Source organism: Centruroides sculpturatus, unplaced genomic scaffold (assembly GCF_000671375.1).
Source record: "Centruroides sculpturatus isolate CEXI.00-Female unplaced genomic scaffold, Cexi_2.0 scaffold1704, whole genome shotgun sequence".
NCBI lineage: Eukaryota > Metazoa > Arthropoda > Arachnida > Scorpiones > Buthidae > Centruroides > Centruroides sculpturatus.
In genome coordinates this window covers 87,384-93,242 of record NW_019385926.1, presented here as the reverse complement: position 1 = coordinate 93,242, position 5,859 = coordinate 87,384, and positions in this window count along the sequence as shown.

Genomic DNA, 5,859 nt, shown 5'->3' with positions numbered 1-5,859 from the left:
ATCTATAGGCCAAGATTTCTCTTGAAAAATTAATTTTGTGATATGAAATAATTCCATTAAAAAATTATTCGTATGAAAAATCAATTTTGTGATTAGTGCTACCCAAACCACTACTACTACTATTTACACCATAGACTTCTATGCATACTTTTTCCCGCGAGTTTTAATAGAATTTGTTGCCAATAAACATCAGTGGCGTAATAATAAACACAATGACGTAGCGAACGTAACTGCACCCGGGCCGCGACACTATATTGGCGCCCCTCCCCCTCCAGAAACAAATTTTGTTATTCTTGGAAACCATTAGGCTCCCCTCTGCCAGTGGCGCCCGGGGCAAGCTGCCCCACCCTCTGCTGAGAGGTTTTCTTCGTTTTTGGGCGATAGGATATTCGGAAGTTCCTCGAGGACAGGCAGTCTCAAAGGATTAACCCGTGGTGTATAGCAGCCTTTAACGCGTTATCTCGAGGTCAGTAAAGAACTAACGCGTTTGCGACAGGATCCTATACTTAGGCGCGTCTAGAGAATTTGCAACCTCCGCGTAAATTTTCGTTAATACTCGGTAATCGGATCTCGAAAAAATAAGACAAAAACAGAAACGTACTTACGCCCGACGTGGTATCGTCATCCGTGTTCTGCGCGCCAACGACCCGTATTTGATAAAAGCTTGCGTAAACAAAAATACTGCGAAACTTGGTTTCGTATCAAAAAGTATTTGCGGCACTCGCCACCATTCCGACAACGTTACTATAGAACGGTGGGGGAGCGGAGCGGAATTTTGTTGGCTAGGATACGGACGGAAAGCGGCTGGAGTACGTACTGTACTGTACGAAACCAATAGGAATTTAATTAAAAGGAACTGCCGAACCTTTCTTTTTTCAAAATTTCCGAATAAATGACAAAAATTTGTTTAATGCCACCTAAAATTGCGCCATTCATTTTCTTTTATTACATTAATCATTTATTTATTTATTCTTTTAAAATCTTTATTAGGGGAGATCGGGGCAACTTCGGCATGCGGGGCAAGTTTGTCAAGCGCTTTTTTTAAGAAAAATTTAATAAAAAAAAACTTTGGTTATAGGTTAGGCAGTTGAGTTTTATTGGTGGCTTGTTGAGAGTAGTGTTTTTATTGTTCTCCAACAAGCGTAGTTGAATTATCAAGCAAATTTTCATTTTCGTTGAATTCCATATAATATTTTTTTTCCATTTATATTGAATTGGCAGGTTTTGTTATAATTCCATGATAACGAAAGTTACTTTTCCTGTTAGAAGGATGTAACTTCAACTTATTCACGTGGCCAGATCGTGGCTTGGCATTCTGTTCTCAGGGTTGTACTTAATGTTTCGAAATCATGACTAGCGGGGTAAGATCGGCAACATAAAGCCACATTAGAAGCAAAGGATAAAAATCAAACAGATGATAAATGAAAACATGTTTGCATTTGTTATTCATGTATATATGTCTTTGAACTTGCATTTCGTTGTAATAATATTAAATGGGTGTTGGATTTGTATTTCTTTGTTTTAATAGTGAATTCCAACTTATACATTGTTAATAACATAATTTTATATACGTGCCTATCTTGCCCCATTACTGTTGCCCCTATACCAGGGGCAACTTTAATAAAAATAATTAAAATAATTACAACTTTACAAAAAGAGAGAAGTTGCCGATCTTGCCCCTATACCCGGGGCAACTTCGTCAATTTCTCTCTTCTTGTAAAGTTGTAATTATTTTAATTATTTTTATGTCCAAACTGATTTTAACCAGATGTATAGCAAGGTAACATTCCAATAGACAATATGCAAAAGGTTTTTTTCAGTTTACAGCAGTATTTATTACACAAAATTTAAGTAAAGCTTAACATGCCGATCTTGCCCCGATCTCCCCTACTTTAAAAATGCGGGTATTTTATCCTTTCCCTACAATATTTTTCCCATTAAAAAGAATTTGTTAACCGATGATTTTCTAAATAAGAATTGAGAAGCTTTTCAAAATACAGTGTATTTTCTCAATAAATTCATTAAAAATATCTTAAATTCTTCTATTCTTATAAAAGTTCTCCCTCTCCGAGGATAGCTCGCGCCTCGCCTTGCCGTAACCAAATTAATTTATTTATTGCCACGCGGTGGCCATGCCGGACCGCAACTTTTCGTCACGACGTTTTCGATTCTTTTAGCGGTGGTCTTGCCCCTGTACGACGTACTTTTTCCGTTAGCGATAGAGTCGTGCCGATAATGTATAGGCTATAACTTCGTTGGGGGGAATTTTTTGAATCCGCGTAACGTGACTTCCGATTCGAACCGGAAGTTCGTTGGTAGTTAATCCGGACCTCTCGCCTCTAAGCCTCCCACCTCCGTCTCCGCTTTCATCTATCTAACTTCTTTCTCGAGATTAAGGAAGGACGGATAGACGGGGGACGGCGGTCCGAAATTATAGACTACAATTTTTTCAAATTGCGGCCCGATAATATTTCTATAAACGCCATATTTACGAAAACATACTTCCCGCGTAGTTTATATAATCCGTTGCCAAAAGATAAACGCTTTATTATCGCGCAATTCTCACATTTTTACGCGATTCTTTTTATTTAAGCGTGTCTTACACCAGGTCTTTCGGACGTTAAGGTTAACGACGCGGATGGCAGGCGGGGCCATCGCAACCTATCCAACACGGATCACTTTTCAAATATTAATAGTAGACCGGAATTAAGTAAAAATCGTCGACCGTCCTCTCTTTCGGGGGGAAGACGACGCTACTTTTGGTCGAATTAACATCGACCTTCATCCGCGACGCATTTCGGACCAGCGTTACGGTGGCATTCGAATAGGAAAATTACGTAATACGAGGTTACCGGCGAGCACAAAATACGTTTAAAGTGGTTTCCCAGGGTGACGAGTTTAAATGTTTAAAATTTGATCGGTTGGCGGATTACCGTTCGATATTTGGATGCGAATGGTACAGTTTCTTAGAGTTAACGTTAGGAAAAAATATGTCTTAAATTTTCTTGGAAATTAGACCGAAAGATCTTTTTATATTAAAGAGGGCGAGAAGGTTCTTACAATAGTTAAATGACCCCCATTTTACCGGCAACCGTTCGTATAATTTTATGTAAATCTGAAGACTTAGAGGAAACGGTAGCAATTATTAAGGAGGAAACAAATAAAGAATGCCGGAAAAGTCCGGCAACGACGTTGCCAGCTTTTTAATTAACGGTCATTCCAAAAATTGTTGTATCAATTAGCTTCGCCCGTAAATATTAATTAATCGTTTCCAACGGAAATGCTCGGAGAGAAAATCGATTGGCCGTATCTTTCTAGGATCCGTCCAACATTCTAAATGATTACGACTCTTCCCGGTGGCTCTACAGGATCTTTACCGACGCTAACTTTATCCGAGGAACTGGTCGTCTATTAAATTATAAATTGAGGCAGTTCCCGATAAGTACATTCACCTCATTCGACTTATAAACCATATCTCTGTGTCATTACGGCTGTGTACAATATCCAGCGGATATAAATAGAAATTACTAAATTTTAACACGGATATTTTATGAAAAATGCCTAAAAATCTGTAGGAAAGCGCGTGTCGGCAAATTTACTACGGGAATTCCAAGCCAGGTCCTAGGACGCCATCCTCGATACTTCCTGGCATTTAAGCCGGAGAGAAGGGAAAATTTCACGGGTTTCTCGTCGTCTGGCGGAGAATACGGTGGTGCGCGCTATCGACAATCTGTCGAGCGCTACCGGAAGGCCGAGCCAGAGCTACGCGTAGAGCTCTCGATTCCGGAAGTTCGATAAATAAACTCGAGAGAATATTTTGCTTTTCACGTTCCGCCGAATCTTCTATCGAGATACATTGGACAAAGCGGGCGCTTGGTAGTAGCGCTTAGTTCGTAGTTTTATAGGCTCCTTCGCTATTTTGTACGCGCTCGGACACTTATCTGTTCACGGAACGCGTAGTTGGTAAAAAGGTACTCTACCCTTAATTTCGATCGACAAAAGAAGATACGAGACAAAATTTCGCGTGTAATTAATTAGGACGTTTTCGAACGGTTAGACAAGAGAAAAAGTCGCAAATCGGATCGTAGGTTTATTAACTTTTATTATATTTTATTTATTTATATTTTTCCTAGCGCTACGCGTTCTCTTTGTAAACTTGTCCGGGTTGACAAATGGGTGCGAGTATCGAGCGGTAACGCCGGTACCACTCGCCTCAAACTCGTCGAACGCAACGTTTCGCGCGCATCGCCAGTGTATTACTTCGTCCTTACGTCTTTCGCCTCGAGTGTTTGCGAGTTTTAGTAAGACAGAAACTTCGAGCCAATTTAAAACTAGGGAAGTGGAATTGGGGAAAGGACGGGAAAAACAACGCGTTTAAAAAGCGTACCGGAGATTGGATTTTAAAAAAAGCCGTAATAAAATAGAAAAATAGTTTTCGGGCATGGCGTAATGGATCGAAGAACGGGGAAATTGTGAAAAAGCCAAGTCGGGATGACCGGAGTATTGTTTATGTGGTTTTATATAAAAAATAAAAAGGAATACCAATCATTGGGCTTGTTTTACGAAATAAAGCTTCAAAGTTTCACGCACAATTAGATCATAATGAAAAAGTCATAGAGAGCGTAACGAGAGTCGATGGTAATTCGGAAGCGATTTTGAAGAGACAGCGAACGAGAATGCCGGGAAACCAATTCCGTAATTGATACGAAACGAAACTCGATTACGAAATGTCTCCACCTAAAACTCTGGCTACAAAACAAAAGACCCCCCACTAGAAGAGAGGCGAAGGAAGAACGACGTAGCTACAACGAGAAACCACGAAGCTACTCCCTACTCGCGACTTTTCCGGCATTCTTTATTTGTTTTCCTCTCTAATAATTGCTACCGTTTCCTCTCAGTTTTCGGATTTACATACAATTACTAATAGGAATGATTGCCGGTAAAATGGGGGTCATTTAACTATTGTAAAAATTTTCTCGCCCTCTTTAATATAAAAAGATCTTTCGGTCTAATTTTCCCACGAAAATTACGACCAATAACATAAACACACAATATATATATATTTACCCGAAAAATTTCGTAAGAAATACCTTTTATATTTTCGCTCCCGATGGGGAGTTAGAAGGCGGGGAAAATATCAATTTCTTACAATCATTTTATTAATGGATACGTATCGAAAAAGTTAGAACTCGATGGGTTTATTCTATCAAAAGTTATAAAATAAATGAATATTGGGATTGGGGATGATTTTTGAAAAGTAAAATGTACAAGCGAAAAGAATTTCGTAACTCTTTAAGATATCGCCTCCATCCCTTAATATTTCTCGCATCAACGATTCGATTTTCCTTAAATTCTCTAGAAACATTTCCCCCAACACCTAAACCTCTGCAAAATTTCAGACGTCTTCGACAAAAGACACGGCAGTTATTTAAGCTCGAAAAAATCGCTAACATTCATTCTGTAGACAGAAAAAAATCAAAATGTCTTCGCATTTCTCGACGTTTCCAGTCAAAAATCGACCGATCGCCGGCAAAGTAAAAACGTACAATACTTTTTCTTTCCGTCGCTTCCAACTTCTAACGACAGATGGAAGCACTACTTTCTGCAAATAGCGACGACCGTTTCGGGTAGAAATTTTATAATAAAAGCCATAAAGTCGATGGTCGGCCGAAATTTAAGATCTTTTAATTATACGAAAATTACCGATAACGGAATTATTACGCGAGCGGAAGGCCCTTTCCACTTTTCCGGCGGATAAAAAGGGCAAAAAATAAGGCCGGGAGGAAAATAGCGGGAGGAAATGATGGAGATCGGCGTCAAAAAGGAATTTTAAAGAAATCGAAAGAAAGAAAAATTTGT